We start from the raw sequence: 19836 nt of genomic DNA on the forward strand, positions 1-19836 counted from the left end.
TGACTTACTTCACTCTGTATATAGGCTCCAGGTTCATCCACCTCATTAGTACTGAGTCAGATGTGTTCCTTTTTATAGCTAAGTAATATTCCATTGTGTATATATACCACAATTTTTCGATCCAATGTGTATTATTTTCTTAACAAAATACATAGGCTAAAGTGTTGAATGGAATACCTAAAGGGAGTTTTGCAAGCTGTTTTAAATATTTCAAAAAGTCTAGTGAAAGTTTATTCAGTAATAAAAGGTACCTGGCTCTACTTTTGGCTTGCATTTTTTTATAGCATGCTGGTTAAGTGCTCTAATTAGGGACTGTGTGTGTGCCAAGTCACTTCAGTCATGTCTGACTCTTTGTGACCCTATGGACCATAGGCTGCCAGGCTTCTCTGTCTATGCGATTCTCCAAGCAAGAATGCTGGAGTGGGTTGCCATGCTCTCCTCCAGGGGATCTTGCTGACTCAGGGATCGAACCTGCATCTCTTATGTCTCCTGCATTGGCTGGGGGGTTCTTTACCACTAGTGCCACCTGGGAAGCCCCATTTAGGGATTACGTATGTCTAACTAAGGAATTACATACGATTAAAAGTGGAAAAGCATATTATTGCATATGTAAGTGTAATGTGCTTATTAGACACTTTTTTTTTTTAAATAACAAAGGAAAAGCATAATGAAGCAGATGTGGTGATGAAAATGTTGGGAACCACAAATCTATGCTAATCGTTTGGCAATTAGTCATCTTTCTACACTGCTGCTGCTTTAGTATTATTTATTTGTGATTTATACCCTACCTTTTTCTGAAAGAATTTAAAGTGCCTCATGCTAGCTAAACATTGTTCTTTCAGTACTTTGGTTACTTCCTTACGTGTCCACTGAGATTTTAGAATCCTTAAGGAAAAGAAGCACCAGTCTTCGATATCCTTATGAACTTCATTCTATTTTCCTAACAGGTACTTTATGGCATAGAGTAAGTGCTTTCGCCTTGTCCTACTTATTGGCCAGTGGATTGTTGGTAGACTTTTCTAGTCAGATCTATTTGTTGTCCTCAATCAGCAAATACTAAAAGTCTACTATTAATATGTGTCAATTATTTTACTTAATGTCAAGTGTAATTAGGCAAAGGGAATACACATAAAAGGAGTAGGCTGAAAGTGTTCAAGGAAAAGGGAACAGTTTATGCAAACGCCCTGAGGTGGGAAAGAGCTGGGCTGGTCCCAGGAACTGAAAGGACAAGAGGTTTAAGCTCTGTGGGCGAAGGAGAGAACAGAATGAGATGAGCCTGGAGAGGCTAGTGAAAGCTACATCATGCGTGGCCTTGTAGGTTGTAGTAAGTTCTTAAAATTTCACTTTCTAACTGGGTGAAGAGATGCAGGTTGGGGTGAAGGTGGTAAGAGATGTGTCAGAGAAGTCAGTCTCGAGGCTAGGTGTTAGCTTAGACCAAAGTGGTAGAAGAGGAATATAGAGAAATTCATTTAAGATTTTTTGTGAAGGTAGAAACCATAGAGCTTACATATGGATTAGATGTAGGGGACAAGGGAAAGGGAGAGGCTTCCGCCTGGCACAATTACATGGAATTGAATATACCATTGACTGAGTTGGGAAGACTGGAGGAGAACAGTTTGAACCGGGAGACATTGAAAGAGAATCAGGAGTTTGACTGGGGCTATGTTGGGCAAGGAGATCCAACCAGTCCATCCTAAAGGAGATCAGTCCTGGGTATTCATTGGAAGAACTGATATTGAAGCTGAAACTCCAATACTTTGGCCACCTCATGCGAAGAACTGACTCATTTGAAAAGACCCTGATGCTGGGAAAGATTGAGGGCAGGAGGAGAAGGGGATGACAGAGGATGAGATGGTTGGATGACATCACCGACTCAATGGACATGAGTTTGGGTAAACTCCGGGAGTTGGTCGTGGATAGGGAGGCATGGGGTGCTGTGGTTCATGGGGTCGCAAAGAGTCAGACATGACTGAGCGACTGAACTGAACTGATGTTGTGTTTGAGATGCCTGAGAGAGATTGAGAGAGAAAATGGCAAGTAAGTAATTATTTGTACCATCTAGAGCCTACTGGATATATGGTCAATCAGTGTATATTAATAGTATTTAATGATGTGTTAGTGGGACTCTGTATTTTAGAGATTGAAGAGGAGAGAGTAAGAAGATAGAGAAGAAATGGAGAAAGGAAATAGAAAGGAAACCAGGAAGTACAATGTACCAGAGGTCAAGAGAAGAGAATGGTTAGCTGAGAAGTGTGCAGCTTAAAAGCCACTGAGGAGTATAAGGAGAATAAAGTGACTATTAGATTGGCCAACACCAAGGTCACTGGAGGCCTTAACCAGGTCATTGGGAGAGCATGACAGAGCTGAGCAATTTGAGACAGTACAAGCAGATAACTCTTGGGGGAGATTCAGAGAGCACATAAAAAGGAAATTCAAGAGAAAGAGACTGATTTGGGGAAGGCAGATGGGGTGGAGATGAACTAACTAAGTTTTTAGGTGTGGAGAGCTTCGGGTAGCTGGAACATCTAAGTGAAAATATCATACATAAGGCTAAATTATGACTTAAAAGGGAACTTTGGAACCACATATGTGCAGCCAAAGCTGGGAAGCAGGCATCTCTGGCCCAGATGCCCTTTTAACATACCCTGTCCCTTATACAGTTCATGCTCAAGGTCCTGATGTAAAATAGGAGACTTAGCATCTTATTTTTCTTCTAGATATAAGTCTTGGGAGACTACCGCTGACCTCAGCTAGTAACCACTGGCTCCTTCCTCTCTCTAGAGTCCACAAGCCACACTAGTCCTTTCTGTGACCCTTTATTTTTTTTTTTTTCTGTAAGTGAAATTTCTAGAAGTAGCATTTCTGGGCCACAAGATACATATTGATCTGACATGTCAGAGGCATGATCGTGGGAGGTTGGAGATAGCTGAATGAGATATGCTGTTTCTCTCTGTTCCTGCTCTGAGTGGTATCCTTACTTCTGTTTGGTTTCTGTAGTCTTTGCTAAATAAATCAGGCTCTTCCTCTTTTTTTAGTCAGTAAGTGTGGCCTCTCGAGCCATTCAGTGGCCTGAGACTTTCTTTCAGTGTTGCAAAGGAGAGAATAGCTATGAAAATTAGAGGAAGTGGGAGGGAGGATTTTTGGAAGTGGAGCCCATTATGTATGATTGCTAAGAACTTTTCTCAACACTTTGGTTTAGACTGTGTTTTAAGATTCCTCATGGGAACTCTTTCTTGTGAGAGTTGCATGCAGGTATATTTTACAGGCTTCTTTTCCTTTTTTTCAAAATAACTTTAACACCCACCTACTCAAATAAGCTACCTGTCTTACATGAACTGACTCATTTGTCAATACTAAGTGCAGAAGCCAGTGTGGGGGCCGACTGTTTCACCAAGAACACAAAATGTATTGTATTTCAGATTAAGTATGTCAAGTAGTGAATTTTTTCTTGTTCTTAGGACATCCTTTGACTTACACATGAGTTCTCAGTGTCCTGAGAGAGCCTGTGGTGGTGGTGGTGTCACTCAGTCGTGTCCGACTCTTGCAATCCCATGGACTATAGCCTGCCAGGCTCCTCTATCCATGGGATTCCCAGGCAATAATACTGAACTGGGTTGCCATTTCCTTCTCCAGGGGATCTGCCAACACAGGAATTGAACCTGGGTTTCCTGCATCACAGGCAGAGTCTTTACTCACAGAGCTACAAGGGAAGTTCAATGAAAAGGAGACAGGGACACAAAATGGGCAGAATGTAATAGAGATAGATGATTTATGGTGCATCAAGAAAGGACTATCTCATTGTATACATTATCGTAGTAGTGTCCTAGGGCGACCATAACAAAGTACCACAAATGGGTGGCTTAAAACAACAGAGATGCATTGTCTTCCAGTTTTGAAGGCTTGGAGTCCCAAATCAAGATGTCAGCAGGACCCTGCTCTCTTCTGAAACCTGCAGAGAAAGTTTTTGCTTCTTTCTAGCTTCCAGTGGTTGGCTAGTGACCTTCGGCATTTATTGGTTTACAGCTGCATAACTAGCCTCTGCCTTCATCACTATGTGCGTCCTGTGTTTGCCTGTGGCTGTGACCTGACCCGCCTCTTGAGAAACCTTATGCAGGTCAGGAAGCAACAGTTAGAACTGGACATGGAACAACAGACTAGTTCCAAATAGGAAAAGGAGTACGTCAAGGCTGTATATTGTCTCCCTGCTTATTTAACTTATATGCAGAGTACATCATGAGAAATGCTGGGCTGGAGGAAGCACAAGCTGGAATCAAGATTGCTGGGAGAAATATCAATAACCTCAGATATGCAGATAACACCACCCTTAAGGCAGAAAGTGAAGAACTAAAGAGCCTCTTGATGAAAGTGAAAGAGGAGAGTGAAAAAGTTGGCTTAAAGCTCAACATTCAGAAAACTAAAATCATGGCATCTGGTCTCATCACTTCGTGGGAAATAGATGAGGAAACAATGGAAACATTGTCAGACTTTATTATCTGGGGCTCCAAAATCACTGCAGATGGTGATTGCAGCCATGAAATTAGAAGACACTTACTCCTTGGAAGGAAAGTTTTGATCAACCTAGATAGCATATTAAAAAGCAGAGACATTACTTTGCCAACAAAGGTCCGTCTAGTCAAGGCTATGGTTTTTCCAGTAGTCATGTATGGATGTGAGAGTTGGACTGTGAAGAAAGCTGAGCACCGAAGAATTGATGCTTCTGAACTGTGGTGTTGGAGAAGACTCTTGAGAGTCCCTTGAACTGCAAGGAGATCCAACCAATCCATCCTAAAGGAGATCAATCCTGGGTGTTCATTGGAAGGACTGATGTTGAAGCTGAAACTCCAATACTTTGGCCACCTGATGCGAAGAGCTGGCTCACTGGAAAAGACCCTGATGCTGGGAAGGATTGGGGGCAGGAGGAGAAGGGGACAACAGAGGATGAGATGGCTGGATGGCATCACCGACTTGATGGACATGAGTTTGGGTAAACTCTGGGAGTTGGTGATGAACAGGGAGGCCTGGAGTGCTGCGATTCATGGGGTTGCAAAGAGTCGGACACAACTGAGCAACTGAACTGAACTGTGTTTTTCAAGAACACTATTATATTGAATTAGGGACCACCCTTCTCCAGTATGATCTCATCTTAACTAATTATATCTATTTTCAAATTTTTGTGGCCCTATTTCCAATTAAGTTCACAGCCTAAGTTACTATGGATAAAGACTTCAACCCATCTTTTTTTTTTTTTTTGGAGGAGACACAATTCATTCCACAATGCTCATGTTCACAGGACGGAAGGCAGGGAGAGGGAAGGGAGGAGGAAAGAAAAGTGATAGTTATGGGTAATGCATTGGAAGGCTAATGTTTACAGACCACTACTTCCCTACTCTTTTTTTAACAGAAAATTGCTTCTAAGGGCCTCTTGTTTGGGTAAATTGCCCTCTCTTCCTTTCTTCTGGTAGAAACTGTTATGTACTGAACAATCTTCTGTTCTTTGCACTAAATTTTGGGCAGTGGTTTTCAGACTCTGCTGGATATTCCAGATCACCTGGTAACTTGCAAAAAATACACAGATATCCAGGCTCTATCTTATTTCAATAAGCCTCCCTCTGTATCTTCTAAATGGTGCCCGCAAGTCTGAGAACCTCTGGCCTTGGGCATATATGGCTTGCAGTCTTTCTACCCCAATCTTTGCCAACATCGTGGATGCGTCATCATCCACAAAGCAGACTCAGCTACCACCAGACCTTTCCTATCTTGACCTCTTCACCCTCAGTGACCTTCTACTCCAGGCCTTTCAAGCCCGCCCCTCCCACAGCCACACTGTGGACCTCCTCAGCAGTATCACACTAATGTGTGAAAGCAATGTCTCTTGCCTCCTACTGGCTTCCTACAATTCCTTCCTCAGCCCCCGGGCCATCTGGTGGCCACGCCCTCTAGCCCATCTTGAAATCTGAGATAACTCCAGACCGCCTCTTCCCACAGGCCCACATCTGGCCCAGGAGCAATACTCTGCCACCCCTGGCCCACTGCTGGGAGATGGGCTCCCAGTGCAGCCCGACCGCCCCCACCACCTCCCATTTGGCCAGAGCTTCTCTTACCAGTCCTTACACTCTTCAAACTGAAGGAGGCATGTTGGAAGCTCTTCAGGTGCTTTCTTATATTATCTCTCTCACTTAGTTTGAGAAGAGAGGAGAACTCTTCCCTTCACCTAGGAGAGGGGAGAAGAAAAAGCCAAGGTATTCCAATTCTTAAAGGAAAATGTCTCCCAATTTTTCAACCCCTATGCTTATACATACTCCAGTTGAGTGGATTTAAGGTCACAAAACCAGTTTGACCCCTCTTTACAAGTCCTGCATTGGTGATATAGCCCCTCATTATAGCACCTATTGTTTTCTTCTCAGTCTTTAGGGCTTCAGCCAAAAGGAAAACAGAAAGAGCCCCTACTGAACATCCTGTTTACATAGAGCACTGCTCCCTAATTTAGGAAATGGCTAGTTTGTTTGTTAAACAATTTTCACTGGGACCATTCCTTGATCCTAACAGGAACCTTTCCTTAATCCATGGTTCCCTTCCCTTTCACCACAGGCCTTGTCCTGCCTCCCTCCATCCCAGGTTAGATTTCATGATTCGTACTTTCTGTAATCCTCTTGCCAATACCTGAAACTCCCTTGTCTCCTTTAACTCTGAGAGTTGGTGATGGACACGGAGGCCAGGCATGCTGTGGTCCATGGGGTTGCGAAGATTCGGACACGACTGAGCGACTGAACTGAACTGAGCTCTGGACCCTCACTGCCAACAATGCTGTTATATTTCTTTGGCCAACTGGTTCTCTTACTCTCTGCAAGGGCCATTTCAGATCTTCTCCACTCTCCTCAGTCTCTAAACCCCTGCCCTGCTGCTCACTCTCAGAAAATACCTTATCTTTTATTTCTTGGAGAAAACAGAAGTCATTATACTGTCACACCTTCTCCCTAGCATATTTACCACCCAACTTACATGGGCACCCGCGGTATTCTCTGTACCTCCTGTTAAAATAGAGATATTCATATTTTGGTCCAAGACCAATGCCTCTGTTTCTTCTTCAGATCGCATTTCCTCTCACCTTCTTAGGAACCATATCCATTATCCCTTCTTCAATCTGGATTCCTATGGTGTCTGAATATATTAAAGTCTCCACTAGATTAACAAACCTGCAATAGCTTACACTTATAAAGTAGTTACTGTGAATCACTATTGTGCTAAGTACTTTATATATGTAACCTATTTATTTATTTTTTAAAATTTATGTATTTCTTTATTTTTGGCAGCACTGGGTCTTTATTACTGTGCTTGGGCTTTCTCTGGAAATGGCAACCCACTCCAGTACTCTTGCCTGGAAAATTCCATGGATGGGGGAGCCTGGTAGGCTACAGTCCATGGGGTCCCAAAGAGTTGGACACGACTAAGCTACTTCACTTTCACTTCACTTTGGGCTTTCTCTACTTGCTGTGTGCTGGCTTCTCAATGTGGTAGCATCTCTTGTTGCCATGCCCATGCTCTAGGCTGCACAGGCGCAGTAGTTGTGGCACACAGGCCCAGTTGATCCAAGGCATGTGGATTCTTCCCAGACCATGGATCAAACTTGTGTCCCCTGCATTGGCAGGCAGATTCTTAACCACTGGACCAACTGGGAAGTCCATATACAACTTATTTAGTCATTATATTACCATGTGAAGTAGGTAGCAGTTTTACCTCCATTTTTTTTAAGAGGAAATCAATTCAGAGAGTACATAACTTGTCCAAGATCATACAGCTGATGGGTAAAGTGGGATTCAAACCGAAGCAGTCTAATTCCACAGCCTTTTCTATTCTCTGGATTCCCTGTTGGTCTGTTTTTGTTGCCTATTGTTTCTCTACATTTTTTTATTTCATTGTCTCCTCCACGACCTGCTTATTTTCCCCTGTCTTGCTCCAACTTTCATTATGACAAATTTGAAATTACAGAAAGCTGCCAGAATAGTGCAATGGGTACCTATATACCTTTTATTGAAATTCACACACATAAATAGGTGTACACACACAGAGAGAGGCAGTTACACAATGACATGATTCAAATTTCAATTACCACGGTATACTAACTGTAATTGTGTAAAGTGCAAACTTCACTGCGAGAGCTTCAGTCTTCAAATAGCTACATAATTAACAGAGGCTTGTAATGACCAGTGACAGTGACCAATCATGACACGTCTTTCAAATCTGTTAGAATGGTCACTACACATCTGTTACTCAGTTCATGCAGAGATAGCAAAGCATACAATTGTATTGCCTCCTTGTCTCTCAGTGATAAATCACATGACATTTTATAAAAAGGGTATTGACCAAAAAAGATGAAAATGCAGGAAAGAAATTAAAAGTAATAATGCTGAAAGTGAAATTCAAATCAAACATAAATGGAGTTATGCAAGACTTAACTGGGAATATTGACACTGCTACCATTAGATACACTCTGGAAATGCAGCCAGAGGAACTTAGTGAAGGCAAATCTATCAAGATTAATAAGGAAAGTGGTTGTGATGAAAAGGATGAAGATGTCCCAGGGAAGTGACATTATCAAAAACTTCACATTATAGGAGTGTTTGGAGATATTTCACAACATTGTAAGTGAAAGAGATGAAAGGCGGCAAACTGATTCAAACTTAGGAATATGACAATTTGAAAGGCATAGAGAAGATTCTATATAGTTACATGATCAGAAGAACTGTTCAAACTACTCTTCAGTTTTTTATGAAGAAATAAGATACTTTAATCCTCAATATTTCTAATGTTTTAAATTACAGTACCACTTCATGGCAGATAGAAGGGGAAAAAGTGGAAGCAGTGACATACTTTATTTTCTTGGGCTCTCAAATCACTGTGGATGGTGACTGCAGCCATGAATTTAAAAGATGCTTGCCCCTGGGAAGGAAAGCTGTGACAAAAATAGACAGCATATTAAAAAGTAGAGACATCACTTTGCCAACAAAGGTCTGTATAGTCAAAGCTATGGTTTTTCCAGTAGTCATGTATGGATAATGACAGTTGGTCCATAAAGAAGACTGAGTGCCAAAGAATTGATGCTTTTGAACTATGATATTGGAAAAGACTCTTGAGAGTCTCTTGGACTGCAAGGAGATCAAATCAGCCAATCCTAAAGGAAATCAACCCTAAATATTCATTGGAAGGACTGATGCTGAAGCTAAAGCTCCAATACTTTGGCCACGTGATGCAAAGAGTCATCTCATTGGAAAAAGACTCTGATGCTGGAAAAGATTGAAGGCGAAAGGAGAAGGGGGCAGCAGAGGATAATATGGTTAGATATCATCATCAGCTCAGTTGATATGAATTTGAGCAAACTCTGGGAGATAGTGGTGGACAGAGGAGCCTGGTGTGCTGCAGTTCATGGGGTTGCAGAGTCAGACATGACTTAGCAACTGAATGACAGCATACTAAACAAAAATTCGTTTTACTAATTTTTCCTTTTCCTACATTTATAACTGAACGTAAGAGTTCATAGTGTTTTGATACAACTGTTTAAAAGTCATAGAACAGTGGTAATTTCCCCCACTGATCATTAAAAATAATTTTGCACAGTTTCACTTTACACAGTCATTTTTTTTTTTTAATATTTATTTTTGGTTGCACTGTGTAGGCTTTCCCTAGCTACAGTGAGCAAGGGCTACTCTTCATTGCAGTGTGAGGGCTTCTCATTGCAGTGGCTTCTTTTGTGGCAGAGCACAGGTTCTAGGGTACGTGGCCTTCAGTAGTCATGGCACATGGACTTAGTTGCTCTATGGCATGTGGAATAATCCTGGACCAGGGATCACACCCATGTCCCCTTGCATTGGCCGGTGGATTTTTATCCACTATGCCACCAGTCTGTTTTTTCAAACATGGTCATTTTTGAGTTTTGCATTACCAGGCAAAATGAGGACTGCATATATGTATACATTTTTTTTTTTTTGCCTGAGCCATTTGAAAGTACGGATGTCATGATGCTTCATCCCCTAAATGTTTCAACATGTATCTCTGTGTCTTAAGAACAAGGACATTCTTCTACATAATCACAATACCTCTCTTACCATTCTCAAGAAGCTTGACATTAATAACGTATCTAATATTCATTACATATTTAAATTTTCCCAACTGTTTGAATAATATTCTTTGCAGCATTGTTTAATATCCAATGTCTATATAAAGCTCAGACATGGCCTTTAGTTTCCTTTAACCTAGAATAGTTCTGCTGCTTTTGTTTTCCTTTCCTCTCATAACATTGCTATTCTTTAATGAGTTCTGCAGAGTGTCCCACTATTTGAATTTGTGTGATTGTTCTCTCATGCTTAGATTAAGACATTTATGTTCTAGAAATTGTTTCCTCCACCTACCCTACTCCCACTTCCCAACCTGGGCCCTGATAGCTATGGGAAGGTATGCTGATATTTCTGTAATGTCCTTCTCTTCTTTATATTCCTTTCTTTCTCCTTAACCAAGTAACTAACCAATCCTCTTCTCTCCAAAAAACAAAACCAAACTATTCTACAACTAGCTCCCTCAACCCTCCCACACATTCTTAAAAAGGACTGAAATTCTATCATGCACTTCCTTCATTCTATTGTTTCTAGGGCAGTTCCTCTTTTAACCCCTTGGGTGCTCAAATGCCTGCACATTCCAGTCAAAATGCACTCTCAAGAAAAGACTGAAAACTCTTTCATTGAACTTGAAATGACTACCAGCAGTTTAAAAAAGACATCTCCCAGAGGAGAGTTTGCCTTTTGAGAAGTATGTTCAGTGCCCAGCCAGTTGCCAAGGCATAATAGAATCTCTAATTTTTTGTTCAGTTAAATTGCCATATAGCTCAGTAGGTGAACTAGAGATTTCCATATCAAACTCTGTCTTCATTAAAACACTGCTTTCAGAGTGTTAACACATTCTATTGATAAGTTCATATAGGAGAGAGCTAGAGTCTTGGATGATCAGGTGGGCATTTGCAGATCTTTGTGATATTGTTGTTTTACCCTTGGCAAACAAAATAATTCTTATAATTTTCATGGATGACTTATCTCATGAACTATTTATAAACTTGAATTCAGAGAAGACAAAGTTTTATCTTAAGGTCTCATTCATCTAAAGCTCCAAACACATGCCTTACACTGTAATTAAAGTTCAATAGATGTATACATTTGACAAGAATACTACATAGATGATGGTTTGTCTTCTTTTGTTCATCATATCAGAAGGTTTATAATGTCTGTTAGCAGTCATTTAAGTTTGACCATTGGGTTAAGCTGGTGTGTGATTTCTTTAATGGTCAGATTACTTCTTTAGTTATTTTTAAAAAATATTTATTTGGCTGCATCAGGTCTTAGTCACGTCACATGGGATCTTTTGTTGCATTGTGCAGAATCTATAGTTGTGGAGTGTGCTGTTCCAAGGCATGAGGAATCTTAGTTTCCCAACAAGGGAACCCAAGTTTAGAACCCAAGTCTTCTGCATTGCAAGGCGAATTCTTAACCACAGGACCATCAGGGAAATCCCATCTTTCCTTTAGTTATTCATGAGTAATGTTTGGGCTTCCCTGGTGGCTCAGACAGTAAAGAATCTGCCTGCAATGCAGGAGACCGAGGTTTGATCCCTAGGTCAGAAAGGTCCCCCAGAGAAGGGAATGGCAACCCACTCCAATATTCCTGTCTGGAGAGTTCCATGGACAGAGGAGCCTGGTGGGCTACAGTCCATGTAGTCAAAAAGAGTTGGACAAAACTGAGCGACCAACACTTTCACGTTTTCTTTTTTTCAATGTACAAGGAGATACTTGGAGACTACGTGAATGTTTTATTTTCCAACCTCTCACCCAGTAGTGTTAACATCCATTGATGATCTTTCCTTGTCAATTATTATATTAGTTGTTATGAAATGATGATTTTCTAATCCTGTCAATCCATCTACATTACCTGGAACCCTTCTGTAAAGAAGAGCTTTCCCTCCTCCCCTGCACACTGTCTCCACTCCTTGCCTTTTTTTTTTTTTTTGAATATTTTGATTGACTCATGGATTTTTTTTCATTCAATATATTATAATGAATTGCCGTCATTATTTTTAGAATTCAAACTGCCCTGTTTTGGCAAGTAGGAGAACCTTTAATCTGGCTTCTGTGTCCTTTGACATATCCCATTAGTTTGGAATGCTTATCTGGTTGCTTTTAATTGAGTGCCAGATATTGCATTTAGATAATTGTAAAAATAGTTTGAGGCCTACAATAATATTATCTTTCTCCAAGGAGGATTTATGTTTGCTTCTGGCAAGAAGTTAAGGCCACTAGCAATCCTAGATCATTTTAATCCAATTGCAGAACCTGAGAGGATTTGAAGCTAGGAGGGCTCGTCTATTTCTGGTTTACCCTCACTCCCCATGTAGTCCTTTGGGTCCCAACCCCAAACCTGGCGTCTCTCCCCTTGACCTTCCCTGAACTTCAGTTTTTATACCCCGATCCCTGCTAGGCTGTCAAAAGTTCTCTTCAGCTTCTCAATCACCTCTTTGGGAAAAGTGGCTTGAAATGTTCTGCTCACCTCTGAGTCTTCTTCTCTCAGGTCTAATTACCATAATTCTTTATGTTAGCTCTTGGAATAATTGAAAAAAATTTTTTTCCAACTTTGTGGGTTGTCTGGGTAAGAGTGCTAGCCTGAATCACCTAATCTATTACTAAAAGTGGAAGTTCTCCTGACCCCAGAGCTGACTTTTAAAAATAAACTATGGTCACATCATTTTTCTAATTTAAACACTGAAGTGACTGCCTATTTTTCTGCCGAATTCTTAATCAAGCCTGAACGTCTATATCCCCACATCATCTCTAGCCACTCTCCCTCTCACTTTCGACTTTCTAGACATACTTGCTCTCTTTGCATGCCACACCTTCACAATTCTGGCTTTGCACTTGCAGTTCCCATGTCCTGACCGCTGTTCATTTCTCCCACCCAACTCACTCTGAGCTAGTTAATGCTTCCTTAATCATTGAGCTCAGTCGTGTTTCTTCACCAATGAAGCCTTCCCTGGATCCCCAGCCTAGGTAGGTCTCAGTGATGACACCCTGCTGTTCTTCAAAGCATTTAGTAAAGTTTGTAATTTTAGATTGATTTGAGTGATTATTCAAGTAATATCTGTCATCTTCCATATCCTATATGAAGGCAGGAATCATGTCTGTTCTGCTTACCATTGCATGCCCAGCAACTATTTGTGGCAGGCATTCAACAAAATAGAAGAATGAATAAAATTAATTGTCAATCAACACTCCTTTTCTAGGTCACTTACATATTCAATTAGCCCACTTATTTTTTTTACCAACGGGTCCACATACAGGATTTTGTTGATGCTGTTACAATTTCCTGGCTTTTAACTTTGAAGCCTGATAAACAGTTTTGGTTTCCTTTTCTCTTACGGTCACATTGATTTCATGTCTGTAGAAGATTCTTTTTAACCAAAGAAACATTGTTTTTTGATGACTTTACATAACTCTGAAACCAAGAGGTTTCCTTCGTTTCAATGTAAACACACTGATGGAGAAATAACCAATTCAGAGCCTTGATTTCCAATTAAGTGAAGTCTTGAGAAAGTAAAAAATAAAAGAGTCTCAGGTAGGTGATGGAGTCAAAAGAATTCAGTTAATAATGTTGCAAATATTTTCTTTTGTTTAATATGGATTTCCCTGGTAAATTTCCATCAGCTTTGCATTTGAAAATAAAAGACAGCTGCTTTTTAAAAGTTTGTAGGCAAGAAGTCAATAAATAATGGCAACTCTAATTGATACTATAGGCTTTTGTTTTAAAACCAGACTTTGGCTTACATTGCTAGAAACTTGTATGCACCTGTGCCAATTTTTTTTTTTTTTAATATATATTTATTTGGCTGCTGCACTGGGTCTAAGTTGCGGCATACAGGATCTTTAGTTGTGGCATTTGAACCCTTAGTTGTGGCATGTGGTATCTAGTTCCCTTACCAGGAATCAAACCCCAGGCCCCCTGCATTGGGAATGTGGAGTCTTAGCCACTAGACCACTAGGGAAGTCCCTCAATTTTTTTTTTTTTTAATAAATTTGTTTGTTTTTCCTATTGTAATATGCTTGATTTGACCTGGCTATTTTTCTTCCTCTAAACCCATAGAACCCATACAAATGTCAGTTGTTTCTTTAGACTCAAATTAATTTCTTAGCTTCCCCAAATGGGGTCTTCATTAACAAAGTTAGGTAATAAGAACTGTAAATTAGCTTAGACTTAATAGATGTTTTTTCCCCTAACATGCCAAGCTTGCCTCTACCTCAGATGCTATTCCACCTACCTGAAATGCTCTTCCCCTAATATCCTCATAGCTAGCGACTGTGTCTTCCTCAGGCTTCTGCTTAGATGTTTCTCTTGAAGGAAATGCCTTTCTGAATGGCACATCATTTTTTAAAAGCCCCTCATTCCTTACCCAAACCATGTTTTTTAACATCTTACCCAGAGTGACTATATATCTTTATCCAGGACAGTCCTGGTTTCATTTGCATTCTCTTAACATAATTATAGATAATTACTCTCAATGTGTCCTTGTTTGATGCATTATGTGGCTTGTCTACCCTTGAAAAAAAATGTGAAATTGTTAGTCACTCAGTCATGTCTGACTCTTTTTGGCCCCATGGAGTATATCCCACCAGGTTCTTCTATCCATGGAATTCTCCAGGCAAGAATACTGGAGTGGGTAGCCATTCCCTTTTCCAGGGGAGCTTCCAAACTGTTACCATGTCTTATTTTTATAGCACTCGTCACTACCTGATACCACCTGTCTGTCTCCTCCTATTAGAATATTGATGGGAATTGAGCATTTTTTTCTATTCTCTAGTATCCCTAGCACTTAGAAATTCTTGGAGCATAAATACTCAGTAAATGTGTTGAATGAATGAGGGAATAGGTCATTAAGTACATGCTAATGTTAAAAGTTGAATCCGTTGGATCATAGAAAATCAAGAGAGTTCCAGAAAAACATCTACTTCTGCTTTATTGACTATGCCAAAGCCTTTGACTGTGTGGATCACAACAAACTGCGGAAAATTCTTGAAGAGATGGGAATACCAGACCACCTTATCTGCCTCCTGAGAAATCTGTATGCAGGTCAAGAAGCAACAGTTAGAACCGGACATGGAACAATAGACTGGTTGCAAATTGGGAAAGGAGTACGGCAAGGCTATATATTGTCCCTCTGCTTATTTAACTTATATACAGAGTACATCATGTGAAATGCCAGGCTGGATGAAGCACAACCTGAAATCAAGATTACCAGGAGAAACATCAATAACCTCAGATACACAGATGATACCACCCTTATGGTAGAAAGCAAAGAATGAAAGAGCCTTTTGATAAAAGTGAAAGAAGAGAGTGAAAAAGTTGGCTTAAAACTCATTCAGAAAACTAAGATCATGGCATCTGGTCCCATCACTTCATGGAAAATAGATGGGGAAACAGTGGAAACAGTGAGAGACATTATCTTTTTTGGCTCCAAAATCACTGTAGATAGTGACTGCAGCCATGAAATTAAAAGACACTTGCTCCTTGGAAGAAAAGTCACGACCAACCTAGACAGCATATTAAAAAGCAGAGACATTACTTTGCCAACAAAGGTCCATCTAGTCAAAGCTATGGCTTTTCCAGAAGTCATGTATGGATGTGAGAGTTGGACTATAAAGAAAGCTGAGCACCAAAGAACTTATGCTTTTGAACTGTGGTATTGGAGAAGATTCTTGAGAGTCCCTTGGACTGCAAGGAGATCAAACCAGTCAATCTTAAAGAAAGTCAATCCTGAATATTCATTGGAAGGACTGATGCTGAAGCTGAAACTCCAATACTTTGGCCACCTGATGTGAAGAACTGACTCATTTGAAAAGACCCTGATGCTGGAAAAGAATGAAGGCAGAAGGAGAAGGGGATGACAGAGGATGAGATGGTTGGATGGCATCACAGACTCAATGGACATGAGTTTAAGCAAGCTCCGGGAGTTGGTGATGGACAGGGAAGGCTGGTGTGCTGCAGTCCATAGGGTCTTAAAGAGTCGGACATGACTGAGTGACTGGACTGAACTGAATGTTAAATGCTCGCCTGTGAATTAGAGAGGAAAAGCTAAGACGGTCTATATTCAATGCACAAGTCCCAGCTGAGAGATTCTGGTTTGATTGGTCTTATGTAAAGAATACATATATATTCTTTATATATATATATAAAAAGATATGTATATATATATATATATATATATAGGTATATGTGTATACACACACACACATAATAAGTAGCTCAAGTGATTCTCAGGCCAAGTTGAAAACCTATGGTTTAGGTGCTATATGCCTAGAGGAGTCAGAGATGACAGGCAGGTGGACTTTAGAGCCATCTCTTTGCAGTGAGTGGCTAGCATGTCCAGTCTACCAAACTCAACACACCGAGCTTGGACATTAGCATGAAAATTTATGCTCTGTACATGATCCTGCCCAGTGTGACTGGCCATGGCTAATGATTAATTAAATTCCTAAATTCTGTTTTTGTCACTGGAAAACGTTTAGTATAGACAGAGTACGGGCTTTGCAGGGCCTGAAAAGAAATGGAAACTATTTATAGTCCAGAATGTCTTATGACAATACAAAAGTGGGATAAGGGAGGTTGTCCATGGAGAACTGATTCTGGGACTTGATGAAAATGAGCACTTGGTCACAATTTATTCACTACAGGGAATAACTTTGTTATCAAACCTGTGCATACACCCTAACTATATCACTAGGATAAATTCACACAGTAGAAATGCTGTTAACTCAGATGATACCTGCATACAATTTTCAAGATTACTTGGGAATCTTTAATTACTTGGGAATTCACTTTTTTAAAAATATAAACTTTTTCCCTATTAAATTTAGGTGTACTTCAAGTATAAACAACTGAGTTAATTAACATTCTAAGAAATAATATCAACAATTCTAGATACAATAATTTTAGAAATCTTGGTAATTCTCTGACAATATGTAGTTCAGCTTAATTCTTCCTCACTATATATTCTTAGCACTTTGCATGTATAACTTGATTAAAGCACCCACCACACTATAATGTATTTATTTGTTTTCCTTTTTAGCCATACCCGCCAAGTCTCCCTTCCCTCCTAGCACTACATACCTCCTCAAGTCCACCCCCCTACCCCAGACATTCCCCCTTCCTCCAACCCCAGAGTGTTCTAAACTCTGAACTCTTAAAGCAGCAGTGTCTGGAACATCTTAAAAGTGCAGAATCCTCTGCCTTCTGACATTTTGATTTCAAGAGGTCTAGGGTGGGGCTGGGCAATCTGTAGCTAACTTTTCCAGGTGATCTGGGTGGTCAGTTCACAAACAGCCGATAGAAAGTAGGACTTATCTTAGTCATTATTGCATAACTAGTACTTGGTGTGTACACACCCAATAGACGTGAATTGAATAAACTGAATGAATGGCCTAGAAAAAATGTGGGACTTCTCTGAAGGAATCATTTAATACAGTCCAAAACCAGTTAGATCAGACAGCACTTTGATTGTGTGCTGCATGAATTAACCAACAGGTCTAAAATGAAGGGGATTAAAGATTACACCTGCTGTCATGGATTCTGTGAAGATAAGAACAGTCCAGTAAGCAACTAAGCCTATGCACCACAACCATTGAACCTGTGCTCTAGAGCCTGGGAATCACAACTACTGAGCCCACGTGCTGCAACTGTTGAAGCCTGCGAGCCCCAGAGCCTGTGCCCTGCAACAGAAGTCACTGCAATGAGAAGCCCACACACCCCAACTGGAGTAGTCCCTGCTTGCCACAACTAGAGAAAAGTCTGAGAGCAGCAACAAAGACCCAGCATAGTCATAAATAAATAAAATTATTTTTTTTAAAAAAGAACAGGCCAATAGATTATTAGGCACTTTACAAATAAAATTTGGATAAACACAATAGTTTGTGATCTGGCATAAGCATTTTAGAATTCATCCTATTCATATTTTCTCTGTATCATTTTCCAGTAAGCCTTCACTTTTCCCAGACAGAAGTATCTTGTTGCCTCATCAGAGGTGGAGAAAAGATGTGAGTTTCAAGATAAAAGGAGATTATAAATGAGAAATATTTTTAAAACTTGGAAATGGTCTGCAAGTGAATATTCTATCACTTTTTGAAAATACGAATCTTAAGTTTACGTTTATCAAAACACGTTCATGTCAAGCTCTAAGCCATCCTACCTCTGAGCTTTAAATTAATTCACCCTTCATTCCTGCTGATGAAATTCTCTACTTTTAGTTGCTGTGACATATTGTCTAGTAGCATTTTCCAATCTTCTCCCACCAACACTATATTTAAGATCCACTTGAGGTAAATAAATTTCAGCCAGACTCTCCTTACTCTAGGATCCAAGAGTAGAGAACTGCCTCTCAGGAAAATAGGAAATCTTCCTTCAGATAAATTCCAAGAGTGGCCCATTAGTAACAACATCAAGATAGGGTTTTCACCAATAGGTTTCAAGTTTTAAAACATCAGTAATTCAGTTGCATAAAAATAGTATGACTTTTCTTTCACTTTGAATATATCACATACATGCACTTTGAGTTAGAGAATAAGCTGTCCTTATATACACAGCCAGAAAAAATTACAGCTTGGACTTAGCACTCAAAGATAAGGAATTGTCAACCTGCCATTTATGCAAATTGGCTGTGTTCTCAGAACAAAATTGCTGAGAGCCAAGCCCTCTGTTTTCAAATCTCAGGTCTTCATTGTGCTTTCTGAGTCATGCTAGTCACTGTTTCCTTCTTGGAGTGGTAACCAGAAATGATTGTCTTTCCACCAGAAGGTTGTTGGGGAATTAACTCTTACTAATAATTGTGAAAACAGAAAGCAAGAAAGAAATATTAATACCTTATAGCACGCATTCTGGTAATAAAAATGAAAACAGGAGATCTCAGTCACTTGAAGTTTCAAGCAAGCTCAGCTTTTACGTGAATAAATTGTTCATTGGAAGTATTATACTGAACTGATCAGTCATGCTAAAGTAAATCCAGCAGAAAAGAATCATGGGAATTAGTAATAAAAGGAGTACGTGTGTGCTTGCTTAGTCGTGTCTGACTCTTTGTGACCCTATGGGCTGTAGCCTGCCAGGCTCCTCTGTTCATGGAATTTTCCAGGGAAGAATACTGGAGTGGGTTGCCATTTCCTCCTCCAGGGGAAAAGGAGTATATGGAAAAGAAACTGGAATATTTCAATCCTATAAGCATATTTAAAAACAAATGACTTAGGGCCACATACAGAAAGTGTGCACATGCATCTGCCATATATGTTTTATGTATGTTTGTGTCTTATAGTTTTGAATAGCATTCAAATAGGCACTTCTTCATGTACATGTACTTCTAATATTTAATCTAGTGACTTGAATGTAGTACTCAGTGAATAAATGATTTTTTTTAAGTGAGTTCAGTGACAAGAAACCAGTTAAGTAAAACTTAGTTACTTGGAATGTTAAACAGCTATTTGTTTAAAAGCTATTTGTTTCCACATGGAAAATTGCTTATAATATAACGTTAGGTAAAATATGAATATACTGTAATGTTATAATGAAAAACTTTTGAATAAAATAAGACAGAATAACTATAGCAAGGGGCTTCCCTGGTAGCTCAGTGGTAAAGAATTTGCCTGCCAATGCAGGAGATGAGGGTTTGATCCCTGGGTTGGGACGATCCCCTGGAGAAGGAAATGGCAACCAATTCCAATATTCTTGCCTGGGAAATCCCACGGAGAGAGGAGCATGGCGGGCTGCAGTCCAT

Source organism: Giraffa tippelskirchi, chromosome 2, assembly GCF_054371585.1.
Source record: "Giraffa tippelskirchi isolate mGirTip1 chromosome 2, T2T-mGirTip1v1.2.pri, whole genome shotgun sequence".
NCBI lineage: Eukaryota > Metazoa > Chordata > Mammalia > Artiodactyla > Giraffidae > Giraffa > Giraffa tippelskirchi.